The sequence below is a fragment of the Taudactylus pleione genome, unplaced genomic scaffold, assembly GCF_031769625.1.
Source record: "Taudactylus pleione unplaced genomic scaffold, aTauple2 ptg000016l, whole genome shotgun sequence".
NCBI lineage: Eukaryota > Metazoa > Chordata > Amphibia > Anura > Myobatrachidae > Taudactylus > Taudactylus pleione.
The window spans coordinates 51,315,146-51,332,390 of NW_028284418.1; the positions used below are offsets into that span (position 1 = coordinate 51,315,146).

At 44.3% G+C, this 17,245-nt stretch overlaps 1 protein-coding gene across 1 annotated transcript in view; it reads left to right on the top strand.

Annotated features, from left to right (window-relative positions):
• Positions 1–381: 381 nt before the first annotated feature.
• Positions 382–17,245, top strand: part of PLCE1 (phospholipase C epsilon 1) — a 415,545-nt gene continuing 398,681 nt past the window's right edge. The window contains exon 1 of the mRNA XM_088476428.1: positions 382–480. The gene's annotated coding sequence lies outside the window, so the exon portion shown is untranslated. The remainder of the gene's footprint in view (positions 481–17,245) is intronic.

Consider the following 17,245-nt stretch of genomic DNA (forward strand, 5'->3'; position numbering starts at 1 on the left):
TACGATTTGTTATCGTTCAAATCGCTCCGTGTGTATTCACCATTACTGTCACTATAAGAAACTATAATTGTCAGGTGTACAACCGGATAATGAATATGCCCCAAGTGTGACAACTATTACATGACACCACTTTGTGGCATAGTTGGATAGTTATATACGAGAAGTACACAATGCATTGGGCTACAGGAAAGGACAACTATATCAGACAACATCATATGAAAGGTATTAGTGTAAATTAAGAATAACAATAACAGCAATGCACATGAACCAGCAGAGTGATCAGCACTGGGCGCCGTATACAGGACGCCTAAGAGGAGGCAGCCGGGTTATAGGGGGTACGCGCGAGCTGACTGAGAGAGTCACCCGGAGCGCGCGCTCCCCCCCCATCTCCCGGCGCTGACACGTGACCTGACACCTCAGCCGTGGCCGCCGTGGGCTGTGAGAGTCGGAGTGGCGGCAGTTGCTGGTCCCGGTGCAGAGGTAACTTTCTCCCCGCATGCTGTCTGTCCCTGCTCTATCTGCCGGCTTCTGGTGTTGGTACTCTCCCACCTAACGGTGCGGGGCAGATAGTTAGCCGGGTAGTTTGAAGCATCACTTGCTGCTGGCAGCAGTGCTGCAGCCTCTCACCCAACCTGTGCCCTAGGTATATACTGTGGGGCTTGTATGTCTCTCACCCAGCCTGTGCCCTAAGTATATACTGTGGGGCTTGTATGTCTCTCACCCAGCCTGTGCCCTAAGTATATACTGTGGGGCTTGTATGTCTCTCACCCAGCCTGTGCCCTAAGTATATACTGTGGGGCTTGTATGTCTCTCAACCAGCCTGTGCCCTAAGTATATAAAGTACTGTGGGGCTTTTTGTATGCCTCTCACCCAGCCTGTGCCCTAAGTATATACTGTGGGGCTTGTATGTCTCTCACCCAGCCTGTGCCCTAAGTATATACTGTGGGGCTTGTATGTCTCTCAACCAGCCTGTGCCCTAAGTATATAAAGTACTGTGGGGCTTTTTGTATGCCTCTCACCCAGCCTGTGCCCTAAGTATATACTGTGGGGCTTGTTGTATGTCTCTCACCCAGCCTGTGCCCTCACTATATACTGTGGGGCTTGTTGTATGTCTCTCTCACAACCTGTGCTCTCAGTATATACTGTGGGGCTTGTTGTATGTCTCTCACCCAGCCTGTGTCCTCACTATATACTGTGGGGCTTGTTGTATGTCTCTCACCCAGCCTGTGCCCTCACTATATACTGTGGGGCTTGTTGTATGTCTCTCTCACAACCTGTGCTCTCAGTATATACTGTGGGGCTTGTTGTATGTCTCTCACCCAACCTGTGCCTTCAGTATATACTGTGGGGCTTGTTGTATGCCTCTCACCCAACCTGTGCCCTCAGTATATACTGTGGGGCTTGTTGTACGCCTCTCACCCAGCCTGTGCCCTAAGTATATACTGTGGGGCTTGTTGTATGTCTCTCACCCAACCTGTGCCCTCAGTATATACTGTGGGGCTTGTTGTACGCCTCTCACCCAACCTGTGCCCTCAGTATATACTGTGGGGCTTGTTGTACGCCTCTCACCCAACCTGTGCCCTCAGTATATACTGTGGGGCTTGTTGTACGCCTCTCACCCAGCCTGTGCCTTCAGTATATACTGTGGGGCTTGTTGTACGCCTCTCACCCAACCTGTGCCCTCAGTATATACTGTTGGGCTTGTTGTACGCCTCTCACCCAACCTGTGCCTTCAGTATATATACTGTGGGGCTTGTTGTATGCCTCTTACCCAGCCTGTGCCCTAAGTATATACTGTTGGGCTGCTTGTATGTCTCTCACCCAGCCTGTGCCCTAAGTATACCGTGAGGTTTGTATGTCTCTGACTACTATCGTATGTAGGCTGCAGTGGCCGGGATTCATGCTGAGTGTGGTGGGCTGAACTTGCAGGGTTAACAGAATACAGTATTCATCAGATGTGCATCCTGGGACTTATAGTTACACAGCATAGTGTGCTGTAGCAGGAGTCCTGCAGAAAGTGTTTAAAATAAAGCATTATGTATGTATGGCCCAGGGCACCTCAGCTGCACGTCACCTAATTTAGATCAGGGACCAATATTATAATGACAGACTTGGCTGGTTTAACAAATTATTGCAATATTTTGGAACAAACATTGCCTGAATTTAAATAAATTTAAAGTTTTAACTGTAATGAGGTGAGTGCTGAGCATGTATCATTTTTTATAGATGGATATGAGATAAGTACCTAATAGTGTAGTAGCTTACTTGTAAATGGGAATATAAGTAATTTAGATGGCTATACACCAAGCGATTTGGCTGCTTTATTATAGAACTATAAAGATGGGTACACAACAGCGGCAGCTCCTACCCTCTTTGATGAGGGGGGCTGCCACCGCCGAGAATCACTTACCCTGCCTCGGTCCCGGCGCCTGCTGCATAATCACTGACAGGCGCCGGGACCTGCGCATTCGCAGTAGTGGCAGGGTGCCGCTTCGCGCATGCTCAAATGACCAGCTTCCAAAGGGTTGCATCGTCTGCAGCCCCAAGGAGCCGGGTAGGGCTGGCGGAAAAGCTACGAAATACCCACTGGAAACCGCTCTCTGCTAATAGCAGCCCAGACTGGCAGTCCCAGGGGGAGGAGACACCTCCCCCTGAGACTGTCTGTTGTGTATGTGACTGGCAGGTGGTAAGTAGAAGCACTAGTATGCATCTAATTGTTATGCAGCCAATCTCATTGTATAATATTCATCATCGGGATCCTGGCTCCAGTATCCCGACTGCCGGCAACTCGAAGGTAAGTATCTGGGGTTAGGGGAGGGTTAGGCACTAAGGTGGCGGGTTAAGTTTTGGGTGCGGGGAGGGGAAGGTTATGGTTAGTGATAATATACTTAACTATGGCTGTTGGGATTCTGACTGTTCGGATGCTGCTGTCTGTATTCTGACCACCAGGAACCCATACCCAACCTGATTTCCACATGTGATTTAATTAATCTTGTGATTCTAATAGAGTTTACGTACTGAATATCCTTGTGGTAAATATATGAGAATTAACAGCTAAATACAACGGTTCAAGGTTGTTTGCAAATGTTCTTTTGATTTGTAAATGAAAAGTAAGCATGTACCACCTACTGTAATATCACATAAAATTATTCTGTATTTCTTAATATGAAGAATGAAGCACATGATTGCTCTCCAAGTTTGAGATGGGAAACCAATGACACCATAAGAGAGAAAGTTTAATCAGTCCATAAATGACAGTTTCTTCAGTGTCAAATGAGGTTAAACTACTTTGTTCTAGTTGCACCAAATCTATGATAAAATTAACTGTGATCTTGGTCCGTCGCACCTCAGGCTAGCTAAAGACTGGATGAGATACGACCACGTAATTTCTAATATTGTGATGGCAGCAGATTAATGGCAGACAGTGTAAGCTCCTAATTTCTTAGTACTGTTTATAAACATGGCTTGTATCAGGAATTTAGCTTTTACATTGCCTACTGTATGTATGCAAATTGTATAAACTCAAAGATTAAAGCTGCAATCCCACATAGGTTGTTTTTTTTTCTTTCAATGTCAAGATACCTTATATGCATGCACCATATATTTTTTCTTAGCTCTCCTCTGACCAATCATTATTTCCTTTTCAAAACCTCTCTGGATAGCAATCAAATATGGTAGCCAATGTACTCAACATGTGCTGGCAGATGGGAGGATGTTACAGTGCAGACGCAACACATTAGGACCACAGCAGAGTTGCGCACAGGTCTGTTTTGTGGATGAATCGGGTGTTTTTTTTTTTTTTGAGCAATGTTATTTATTTAATTTTTTTTTTTTTTTTTTTAGCAGAGTACTTCTTAGCCAAGCGCATGCATCTACGGGTGATTCATTTGCATCTCCTCTTGTGACTGAACTGACATATAGACAGAACTGTGTAGGCTATGCAGAGTTGTGTGCTGTGGCGGACTGGAGCATGAAGGGCCCACAGGGGAATGCAATAATAGAGGCCCACAAAGAGGTGTGGCCAGTCACTGGAGGGTGTGTGTGTGTAATATAAACATGTATACTGTATACATAAATCCGTCCTTGGTCTGGAACTCCCATTGACAATGTTTAACTGCTGCCGGTGCCCTCACAAAAAGAATGTACAGTGCAAACGTGCGGCACTTATGGCATCTTAGGGCGGAATTCAATTGATTTTGCGGCCCGCATCTCCCATCTAAAGTGACAGGAGATCGCGGGCCGCTATTCAATTGTGCCAGCGTTTCACGCTGATCGCACCCAAGTGGTCGGGTTTAGCCGCGTAAAACCGCTAACCCCGACCAAAGAGCTGGGCGCGATCACGAAAAGTGCCGTTTGGGCGCCCAAACAGGACAGTTTTCGCCGATTTCAGCCCGCACTCCTTTGGGGCTGCGAGCTGAAATCGAGCGCTAGCAGCTGATCGCACCCGACAGGAGCAACAATAGAATAGCTCCGTCGGGTGCGAAGGGGGGAATAATCAATTGAATTCGGCTCTTAGTATGAAAACTCAGAGATAGGCTGGTGCAAATAGGTAGTGGTGAGCATGGAGAGGTCAGGGAGGTAGTGCAGATAGGCAGTGGTGAGTATGGAGGGGTCAGGGACGTAATGCAGAGAGATAGTGTTTGGTAAGGAAGGGTTAGGGGGTAGTGTAGATAGGTAGTGGTGAGTATGGAGGGGCCAGGGGTTAGTGCAGATAGGTAGTGGTGAGTATGGAGAGGTCAGGAAGGCAGTGCAGATAGGTAGTGGTGAGTATGGAGGGGTCAGGGAGGAAGTGCAGATAGGTAGTGGTGAGTATGGAGGGGTCATAGGGTAGTGCAGATAGGCAGTGGTGAGTATGGAGGGGTCATAGGGTAGTACAGATAGGTAGTGGTGAGTAAGGAGGGGTCATAGGGTAGTGCAGATAGGCAGTGGTGAGTATGGAGGGGTCAGGGAGGTAGTGCAGATAGGTAGTGGTGAGTATGGAGGGGTCAGGGGGTAGTGCAGATAGGTAGTGGTGAGTATGGAGGGGTCAGGGACGTAATGCAGAGAGATAGTGTTTGGTAAGGAGGGGTCAGGGGGTAGTGGTGAATATGGAGGGGTCAGGGAGGTAGTGCAGATAGGTAGTGGTGAATATGGAGGGGTCAGGGAGGTAGTGCAGATAGGTAGTGGTGAGTATGGAGGGGTCAGGGGGTAGTGCAGATAGGTAGTGGTGAGTATGGAGGGGTCAGGGACGTAATGCAGAGAGATAGTGTTTGATAAGGAAGGGTTAGGGGGTAGTGCAGATAGGTAGTGGTGAGTATGGAGGGGCCAGGAAGGCAGTGCAGATAGGTAGTGGTGAGTAAGGAGGGGTCATAGGGTAGTGCAGATAGGTAGTGGTGAGTATGGAGGGGTCAGGGAGGTAGTGCAGATAGGTAGTGGTGAGTATGGAGTGGTCGGGGTAGTGCAGATAGGTAGTGGTGAGTATGGAGGGGTCAGGGGGTAGTGCAAATAGGCAGTGGTGAGTATGGAGGGGTCAGGGACGTAATGCAGAGAGATAGTGCTTGGTAAGGAAGGGTTAGGGGGTAGTGCAGATAGGTAGTGGTGAGTATGGAGGGGTCAGGGAGGTAGTGCAGAGAGATCGTGTTTGGTAAGGAGGGGTCAGAGAGTAGTGCAGATAGGTAGTGGTGCGCCACCCAGTAACCCTTGCAATGCTGATTAGTTGTGGGTAAATGAGACCACTACACCTGTACTAACATCATGCCACACTGTAGTGCTGCCCCCACATTGTCACGCAGTAGTGCCCCCCCCACATTATGTTACACTGTAGTGCTGCCCCCACATTGTCACGCAGTAGTGCCCCCCCACATTATGTCACACTGTAGTGCAGGGCTCGACAAAACCCGGGGGCCAGGTCGCCATGGCAACCAGATTTTCATCAACCCCCGGGCCCTGTAGTGCACACCGCGAGCGTGGTCCACACTACAGAGTAACAAACACACAGCCGCCAGCGGCGGCTGTATGTTTGTTATAGCAGCCGATGAGTCAGACAGACTCTCATTGGCTGCTGCGTCGTCCACGGAGTGAGTCGGCTGGAGCTCACTCATGAGCTCCGCCTTCCGGCTCACCCCGCAGCAGGTGATGGGAGAGACGTATTGATGTCTCTCCCATAGTGGATAGCGGCGGTCGTCGGCAGGAGCGTGGATCAGGTAAGTTGCGGTTTTTTTTAAAGGGGCACTGCATAGGGTGGGTGGCTGCTACCCCCATGGGGACAGTGTGGGGGCACTGCATAGTTTGGGGAACTACTGTGGGGGAACTGCATTAGGTGGGGGCGGCTACTGCTGGGGACACTGTATGGGGGGGCCACTACTGGGGAACTGTATTAGAGGGGGTGCTACTTAGGGCACTGCATATGGGGGTGCTACTGAGGGCAATGCATAGTGTGGACTACTACTGGGGGCACTGCAGAGGGGGGACTACTACTGGGGACACTGCAGAGGGGGGACTACTACTGATGAAACAAGCCATGGAGAAATGGTGACTTTCAAGACTCTTCTTATGTTTAATAAAACACACCTAAATTTTTTCATAGTTTTTCTGTTAAGTTTTAAGCATGCATGTGATAGTATTTTTTGTTAGTGGTCCTCCCTACAAATCATTTTCTCCTTTTTCGAAAGCTTTGGAGGGCAGAAAAGTATGGCTGACAGCCCCACACACTCAGATTCTCAACATGTCCTGTGATGGCACAGAAGGAGAAGGATTTTATAGTGCAGACTGACTCAGAGGGGCATTCCAAAGCCTGTCTGCTCACTACATTCTCTGCCTGTTGTTGCAGTGGTAGTTACTGGAAACAGCAGACCTATAAATAAGTAGCAGATGCATGCAGAAACCAAACCAAGGAAACATTGTAATAACGAAGCTTCTTTTAGTCTGTCACAGTGGTTAAAGAAATAAAATACACACCTCATATTTTTATAGGATTGTTACTTTAATTTTAGAATTGCAAAGTGCTTCTCTTCTACTATCCTTCTGTATGAGAAAATGCAGGGCTTTCTCTGTGTGGCTATGCATAGCTGGGGAGAAAGTGCTTGGGTATGATGGGTAAGTTCATTAGCAAGGTTGATTTGAATACAACACTGGGAGCTTTACTAATATACAGAAATGGATACAAAGTGCTCGGTCCCTCGACTCCTTACTGCCTGAACTTCAGAAATTCTGTTCTATAACACAGTCACCCAGGCATTATGTGGCTGCCAGTTCTTCTGTAATGTAACCACTTTGTTTGCAGTAATGCAGTTTGTTGATGTGGTGTTATGTTTATTTGAAAAGACTGCAGCAGTTGGAAGTTCAGTAGCAACATATTTTATTTAGTATACATGCTCAAGGTGTATCTTAATATACAGGGGCAGAACCTTGGCTAATAATTTATTATACATTTTTCTTCGGGATTACGAGTCCAAAAAGGAATACACAATTTAAAACCCTTGATAACTGTATGTCTGTATATTGTATGCAATGGGGCTTAAGTAATAGGGTGCGATCTGGTGCCGCTGTGGGAACGCCTGCGAATCTTCCCGCATTTTTAAAGCTGCAATCATTTTAAAGTCAAAACCAACCAAGCTTAAAAATATGGGAAGACTTGCAGGCTTTCCCGCAGCGGCACCAGATCGCACCCTATTACATTAGCTCCCATGTGTGCTACGCAAAGATTATTGGAAGTCGAAACCCTGCCTTGGGTAAAGTAGAATGTGGATGCAACTCATGGTGTTGGGTTTGAAATGGTATGTCTGCCCTACTTGACAGCCGTAATTGACAGTTAGTAGTGCAAGTGGTCCATTTTGTTTGGTTCCTAACATCTCAACGCTGTTTCTTTGGTACAGGAGCTGCTTAGTTCTTCTGCATCGTTGTGGAAAGTTCCAGCAATGTTACTATGTGATGTCACTTCCTCCTTGTATGCTGGCCTGAGTTCTTGCTGAATGAGTTATTCTGCTGTTATTTACCAAGCACTACAATTAGATCCAGTCGGACATGAGTCTGATTGTAAGAGTTATTTTAGTGTCAACAGGTCCTGATTGCATTGGGTTTATTATGAATAAAAATAGGAGCGATATGTATGAATCTGATTAAATGATTTTTTTTCAAAAATATTTTCATTGAAGTCAACAAGGAGAAAATAATGAATTCAGTATAGGATAACATACATGTGCCACAAAAGTGTATTATATTCACAGTATGAAGGCAGCAGTGAAATGGACAAAAGTTACATCATGTATCAAAAAGTACAAAATTATCTTACATCAAAAAGCAGATAACAAACAAAAATCAAGTGCAAAATTGACACAGGTAAGATGGGAAGAAGAAATGAGCCATGTGTGCCCAGGCCCTAGGTGTCACAATTCACGGAAGGATAATGGATGCTAGCTCGTATTTCGTGATTGGCGCGAACAAGTACTGAGACACTTAGTCTAACGTACTGGTGGTATTCACCAGAGACCCCCGCAAGGAGGTTTGGGCTTGGCTGTTTCTGACATGCAAGTCGCGGCCCTCAGACTTTGTTCCCTACTACAGGTGTTGATGTATTTTGGAATGGAGCGGCATACGATGAAAGCGTACACCATAGTTGACAAGCTGGGTCAGAACCAAATGGACAAGACGGAATGGGTATGATGCGGCCGGCGGTTCGATTCCCGTCAGCGGCAGCCCGACGGAGCAGAGTGCGACGCAGCGGAAGCCCAACAGCGCTGGATAGGTAAGTATCCACTAACCTAACCTAACCCCCCTAACCCTAACCCTCCTTAGGGGTGCCTAACCCTAACTTCCACCCCAAGTGCCTAACCCTAACCACCCCCTTCCCCGCTACCTAACCCTAAGTCCCCCCCGGGGGTGCCTAACCCTAACCCTCCCTCCCCCTAGCCTAACCCTAACCCTCCCGTGGGGGTGCCCAGCCCTAATTCCCCCTCGGGAGCCCTAAACCTAACCCTCCACCCCCCCCCCCGTGGCTGTCTGCTCGCGGCGCCAGGCATCACTACGATCGTGATGCCGGGCACCGGTATCCCGGCGTCGGGGAAATGCGGGCGTCTACATCAAGACGCCCCGGCATTTCACCCTTGCCGGGATAAGACAGTCGGGAAGCCGGCTGCCGGTATATAGGCAGTCGGCTTCCCGATTGCTTCCCGACAAGACAGTACCAAAGATCAGACATAAACAGGTTACAGCGATTAGCCAAGCTCAAAACCAGAATATCAAGCACTGTACCAGGGGAGAGACTGAATCAGGTCACGAATAAAGCTAAGGTCAGGAACGAGCAGTAAGGATCACTAGGAACGCTGGAGTATGGTTGGGAGCCTATACTCTGGCACTGGATAATGCTCACGAACCCCCTTATATAAACTTTATATTCAAAATTCACGCCAAACGTGATGTCACATTTGGCGAGTTACACATTTTACACCGGACGGTGCGCGCGTCCATATAGGAGCTGCGGCTGCCTGTGTTCCAGATCTCCCATGGGGGGAGGAAGGGGAGAGCCATGATCAAGGCTGTCAGCAGCGGGTGCTGGGGGCTGCACGCCTGCTGCCTGTCGATGGCCAGGTCCCCAGCTTCGCCAGACCCGTTAACTAACAGCCGGTGTCTGGCACACTGCGACACAAGGCCATCACTATCTTTAACTATAGGTAGTTGGGGGGTCTTGTAGAAGCATTCTAGTTTCATACCATTGTGTTTATTTAAACAATGTTGTATCAGTCTTTTTAATATCAATATTTAAATTATAAATAAGGGGTTCCCAAATTGAAAAAAATTGTTCTGTTTTACTTATGAAGGGAAGAGTCAACCCAATCCATTTTGAAGATATAAAATAATTTCTCTTTAACATGGCTAATGAAGGAGGGGTAGGATGAATCCTTTGTTGGAGGGTACATTTTTTAGCTACAGCCGAAAGAATCAACAATAGTTTTATACAATCCTTAGAAACTCTAGTTGTTCCCTGGATATATCCAAATACTGCCCAAATGATGATGATTATTTTTTTAAAGTGAAAAAATTATTTTAAAACCGGCTATTTATCGTAACAATCCATGACAGCTATTATAATGAGTAGCTTCTTTTCTAAGTTAGGTTGAGAAATTCTAACTAAAAACACCCCAGATATTGTATAATGTAGTTCCACATCTTCCTCTGTGTTTTAGGGTAACTTTTCAAGCTGTCTCTGAAAAACATCCTGAACAATATTGGATTGTCATGGAATATTTCAAGAAAAATTAACATGAAATTGGCTTTTTCTTTTTCAATCTTTCATGGTAGCCATTACAATTGGAAGTACCCAAGCAATACACTGTAGGAGGGGAAGACTACAAAGAAGACTAAGGTGGGTATTCAATATTGGAGCGAAAAGTCCGTGCTGGACTTTTCGCTCCACATCGGAAGTCTTACGGGGATAAAGTATCGGGTGCGCACCCGCTTTATCCCCGTATTCAATTTGAAAGCTGCGAAAACGGGACCCGGCGGAAAGGTAAGTATCTGGAATTTTCGGGAAAGCATTCAGGGACCCTCCTAATGATGTCCTGACATGGGGGGTCATTATGGGTACCCATGTTTTGGCCAGCGGAAGGTAGGTATGGTTTTTAGCCGCGGCAGGTGTTTTTTTCCGACGGGGAAGGAGGGGTGAAGAAGAGCACTTGGTTTTTTTCTTTACAAAAAAAAAACAAGGTGCATCAAATTTGGGATACATGAAAATGGGTGCAAGCATATTTTTAAGTCCCTAAGGTGCATTTTTAAAATTCTTCAAAAATGCACCTGCCACAACTACCCGCAATGAAGAAAACAACAGCCGCATACTTAGGAACCCCCCCTGAATTAATTTTGCTAGTTTCAAACTTGTTCCCATTTTTTTATTACCTTTTTTTGACACAGAACTTTTTTAGGGGACTCTCTCAGGGGTGAAGCCTATTTATTTATTTATTTTTATTTTTTTAAGCCTGCACCCCTAAACCCCAATTCTGTACTTTTTTTTTTTCTCCACCTGGTGGTGAAAAGTTATCCCCGTTTTTTTCCAAATACTTTTTGCATCGGCGAAAAGGCTTTGAAATTGAATACGGGGATAATGAAAATTACGTCATAATAATTAACGTCATAATTTATCGCCGATAGCCGCCTTTTCGTTTCAAATTGAATATGGCCCTATGCCACATGCACAGCATAATTAAGAGTTTATTTAAGTGATTGTGTGGAGGACATGTCTCATGTGACAGTGGGAGACAATATATGCATTTGACTAGTGAAGATATGGATAGATGTCTTGCCTGTTCCCTTGCAGAGTTTCATCACAAAAGCACCTGTAAAGGTGCATTTTTTGCCCAAGATGTTGCCATTGCACATATTTTGTGGACTCTCCATATGTGTGGTACCCTACACACATTTGTTGTTTGCCTGTATGATTACGTTTCTGATCCATCTGGAAATAGTCATCTTTTACATAGTCCTACTGAAGTCGCACATATCTGTCCTGTGGGCCTTATTCAGAGTTGTACAGTATTGCACAGATGCAGGGAAGCAGTTGTGCAGTAGCGTAAACTAATATGCTAATGCAGCAGGAGGCATCTGGTTTAAATAGGATGCAGCACTTGTATCTGCGATGCGGGCAGCAGGAGTCTAACACGCAGCATCAGATCTTCTTGCCAGACCACCAGCAATCTGAGAAACACTTGTTACCAACTAACTCTTAGGTTACCAACACGTGGCATCCTTGCAACTGCCCCCCAAGCATTCCACCCACTGCCTCTCTGCAGAGGAGAGGTGGAGGCTGCTTGTCCACAATGACTGCAGTCTGCCTCCAGTGCAGAGTGAGGTGGTGGTGGAGGTGGCCCTGCTCAGTGAGCTCATCTGCAAGCCAGGATAGGCTGTGTAAGATAAATGCCGGATGTAGTGCCCATCAAAACGGCCCTGGGTAAAGCACTGTGAACAAAAAAATAAAGCTTTCCAAGAAATGAACACCATTCCCACTGTGAAACGTGGATGAAACTCAGTTATGTTTTGGGGCTGCTTTGTTGTGTCTGACAATGGGTTCCTTGAATCTGTGCAGGGCCCAATGAAATCTCAAGACTATCAAGGCATTCTGGAGCAAAACATACTGCCCAGTGTCACAGAGCTCTGTGTCATTTGCAGGTCATGGGTCCTCCAACAGGATAATGACCCAGAAAACACAGTTGAAAGCACCTGAGAATAGATGAGAAGAAAACATTTTACTATTCTGGCTATTAAGTGGAGTTCCATGAGCCCTGATCTGTATCCTATTGAACATCTATGGAGAGAGCTAAAGCATGCAGTCTTGAGAAAGCACCCATCAAACCTGAGAAGGCGGGAGCAGTTTGCTCAGGAAGAGTGGGCCAAACTAAATGGTTGCACTTACAGAAGTCTCAGTGAGCGCTATAGAAATCGCTTGATTGCAGGGATTGCCTCTAAAGGTTGTACAACAAAATATTTGGTTAAGGGTCCCATTATTTTTGTCCATGCCATTTTCATTTGTTTTATTATTTAAAATATTTGAATAAAAAATCTAATTCTAATTTCTATTAAATATGGGATAAACAATGATGAATGCCAATTACTTTTGCCAGTTTCAAGAAATTTCAGAGAAAATGTTTTTTTTTTCATGGAAAGGTACACACAAATTTGTCCACATCTGTATATCTATATAAAAAGGATTGTGGTACATGGTTATGCCTCCATTTAATTTTCTGGAAGAAAAAAAAAAACAACCCCTTTAAAGCTTAAAAAAATATATAATTTATTTCTGATCACTAGAACATATGCTGAAGGTTCAGTCACATAAACCAGCATGTCATTAACATACTCTAACAGTAGTGCCACTGTGGGATTTGTGATTTTAGTACGAACACTCCAATCCTCCCAGCGAGACCCCAACAAGGAAAATGTTCTGCAGCATGAGTCACAGAGAGCTAACAGGGATTGTTTACATTGTGACTAGTAAGGGATCAAACTTTTCATGGGACCCTGTCTGTCCTTTTGTATAGAAACTGCGTTTTTACAACTCCATGTAAGCACACCAACCTCGCAGCTATCTGTCAATATATATTTCATAGAGAAGACAACCTACGTATAGAACAACCATCGCATTAACAATCTAAGGTGTGAATTGAAATAGCAGAATGCTGTAATTGGATTAATGCCTTTATGCTTGCACTTTGTATGCACTTAGGAAAACTATTTGGTGAACAATTCTTAACAAGAAAACAATTATTATTATTATATTTTTATTGCCGGTCTTATTGTGCTTAAATCTGTCTTTCTGTCCTTTTTCTCAGCTACCAGTGTAACTGTTCAATTTTTGGCAGCATTGTCTGGCTGAGGTGACTAACTGAATTAGTATTATAGTGTTATACGCCTCTAGTTGTTCAACCAAACTTTTACAAATTACTGGCACTGTTAGTTGTGCACAGTATGACTCAGACAAGCAAGTTGTTTTATATATGTATTGTTATAAATCATTTGTACTTATATTGTTAATTATTATGGCTAGGAAGTTATGAACGTAAATCATATTTGCCTTCACCCCCCCCCCCCCACCCACCCTCGGAAGAGTAGGCACTTCTCCTGCAAACCTGTCAACAGAACGGGGAGAATGGGGATCAGCAATCTGCAAATAGGGGCAGAGCTTAATGGTGAGGTTCTATAAGAATCACGTCATTTGGCCCCACTTCCTATTTAAATATTTGGCATTTGCTACAATTTACAGTGAGGGGGTGAGTCTTAATGACACAAAAAAGCCAGGTCCCACCCCCATCACCGCCCACCTGTTTCTACTCCCAAAGCTTCTCCCGAGGAGGAAAAAAAAGTAGATAGGTATGACATTAATAGGATAAACACTAAGGGGTAAATTTATTAAAGGTAAGAGTTTTTAGAAATGGAGATGTTGCCCATAGCAACCAATCAGATTCTTCTTAACATTTAACTAGCTCCTTCTAGAAGATAATGGCTACATTTTGGTTGCTATGGACAACATCCCCACATCTAAAAACTCTCACTTTAGTAAATATACCCCTAGGTTACACATCCCTTGTGGGAGTGATGGTATTAATCTCTGGATAAAGGGAGAATGATTATTCTGCCTTTTTTCCCTGGTTTGTGAAAGCATCATAGTTTATGGCTGTAATGTGGGCATTCTATATCTTGTGGCCAAAATAGACAACTAATTTAATTATTTTTTTTAAGTTAAACATATTCAACTTGGCGTCTTCAGTTGCCTCAATGAAGGAGCTCTCTGTCTTATTAATTTAAAACCAGTCAGTCCGGTCCTCAAGAATACTGATGGATCAGAACTCTTTTTTTCTTTTCTTTTTTTTTTATTTCTTTTTTTCATTACTGATCATGTGTTACTTTAGTATGTTCTCTTTACCACAATTCTGATCTGTAACACACTTTTGTACAGTATATAGTATAAGTACAAACAAACACCATAGCTTATTGCTCCATTTGTAGCCTGAAGAATGTATAGTTATAATTTGTAAAGTGGGCATCCTGTTAGTATTGTTTGTTTTACTGGGTCTAGTGATTGATTGTGCTTGCAATAAATAGCAATCAATCTTACCAATCCGTGTCAGTTGTGGCTTTTATAAAGGAGCCTTTGCACAGTTGGGATATAGTCACCATGTCCGCATGTTTAAAATGTCAACATATGAAGTTTGGGTTAGGCTCCCGTTAGGGTTAGGCTAAAATATGACATCGACATTCACGATGTGGAAATATTGAGCAGGTTTACATTTTTTGTCAGTGTCGACATTCTGACCTTGTTGATATAATGAATTTCGAAAATCTGAATTTTTGACATTACATACCACACTCGCACAGTCAACATTGATGGAAACCTTATAATTACTAATGTAATTTTAATAACCGTAAAACGTAGACATACTATGTTGTTGAACAAAATCTAATTTGTAAGTAGTCCCAAAATCTTCCCTTTTCACACATAAATGTAAAATACATTCATATGGGTTTGGTGTGGGATGCCGGCGCTCGGGATCCCGGAGGTCAGAATCCCAACACCGGCATCCTGTTAAGATACTTATACCTGTCGGTCAATATCCTAATCCTCCCCTCTCCCTACCCCTAACTCTAACCCTCCCTCCCCGCTGCCTAAATCTACCCCCCCCTCCCTCCCGAGTGCCTATCCCTAAGCCTAACCTTCCCCCTAACCCCAGTACTTACCATTGGGATGCCAGCCCTGGAATCCTGACAGTTGTCGGGATTCCGGTACCGGCATTCCGACTGACGGTATTATAACTGCATCCCATTCAAACATTTGACTCTTCACTGTAGCCCTGTCAAAACCTATAATTTAAGAAAGGACTCCACTTAGTGTAGCAATAATTTTACATTCGGCTCGGTCACTTGTGTGTTGTGAAAATGTGTAAAATTGCATAAAAAATTGTGTGCTTTTGATAATTTTTAGCTTTGTATCTACACATTGAGCGTGAGATTTGTATGCATTTTACCAATGCAAACTGTTGTACTGTACACACATCTGAGAAACAGGTTGTGCCACGTTCTTATATATTTAAAAGGCATTCATATTATACATCAGTATGGTGGCATTAGCCCATAAGTATCAATGTATCTTGTTTTTAATAAACTCATACATTAGTGGGTAAAATGTGTCACTGAACCCTCAATCTGTCTCCTCGTGGATCACCCAATCAGCAGTGTTTTGACTATCTGTACAAACTGTTTATTTTCAAATTGTAAAAGCTTTCTTTTCTAATATTTTGGTTGATGAACTACCTTTTTTCTCTTTTCTGTTTAATAGATGTTATGATATGAAATTGTAAACATTCCTCTTTTTTTTTTTTTTTTTTGACTGTTTATTAACAATGATAAAGACTGGAACTGCTGAAGTGTGAGTAAACTTATGGACCGTACACATGGTCAGATCAGACAAAAATCACATATTGTTGTCTCATCGTCCTACATGTGGTGGATGATTGTTATGGAACATCCAGCACATGCACCATTCCCCCAACTACTATAACGACCCTCGATCAACGGTCCCTGTAGTAACCAGGCTAAACTGGGCCATATCGACCAGGTTGGCCTGCATGCACAGGTGATTATCGATATCGTCCGTGCCCGCGCGTCGTTTGAGGGGGCAAAAAAAGACTAAATGATCAAACGATATCGTTATAGTTTAAATCGTCCTTTAAATCTGACCGTGTGTATGCACCATTACTCTATAAACTGTAAGCACTCGTCCACTCTAACTTGGTGTGATGTGTTTTCCTGTGCACATTAAGAAAGTTACAGACCTGTGAGCCTGTCGTAGGGAAATAATTTCTGAGGGCAGCGGTACCGAAATATATTGTAGAAAGGAATTTGATAACTGTCAGCATTGTTTCTTGAAAGACTGGTCATGCTTAACAAATATAATTTGTTTTAAGAGGACGTAAGTTCACACTCGATATTGGTTGTAGAATTTATGTGATATACAGTAATATTGTACTTGGTGTTTGATATTATTCCAAGTAACAGTTCAGTACTTAAGATGAAAATACTATCCCTTGGAGGAGGATAATATGAGATATGGTAAGAACTTACCTTTGTTATCTCTATTTCTACGAAGTACATAGGGTTCCACAGGATACCTTGGGGTATAGGCGATGGCGGCAGACATCCAGGCACCACAGAGTTAAAAACTTCTCCTTCCTCCCAGGATGCACTGGGGTCCCTCTCCTATACCCCGCCCCCGAGCCTCAGGCACTCAGTTTCGTCACAAGCCAAAGGCCGGAGGAGGATAAAGAGAGAGAGAAGAAAGTCTAGAACACACAAGAATCACATTCTCACCAGAGGGAGATGGAAAAACCGGTGACCAGAACCACAGCCCATCTGCAGTACAGGTGCGACAGGGCGGGAGTCCTGTGCAACCCTATGGACTTCGTAGAAATAGAGATAACAAAGGTAAGTTCTTACCATATCTCATATTTTCTACATCAGGGTCCATAGGGTATCCACAGGATACCTTGGGGATGTCCCAAAGCAGTATCCTTCAAGAGTGGGGACGCTCCTGTGCTGAGAGGAGAATCCGTCGCCCATAGGAAGCATCCTGAAAGGCGTAGGTATCAAAAAGCATAATACCGTACGAAAGTATGGACAGATGACCACGTGGCCGCCTTGCAAAGCTGAACAGCTGATGTAGAAAATATGAGATATGGTAAGAACTTACCTTTGTTATCTCTATTTCTACGAAGTCCATAGGGTTGCA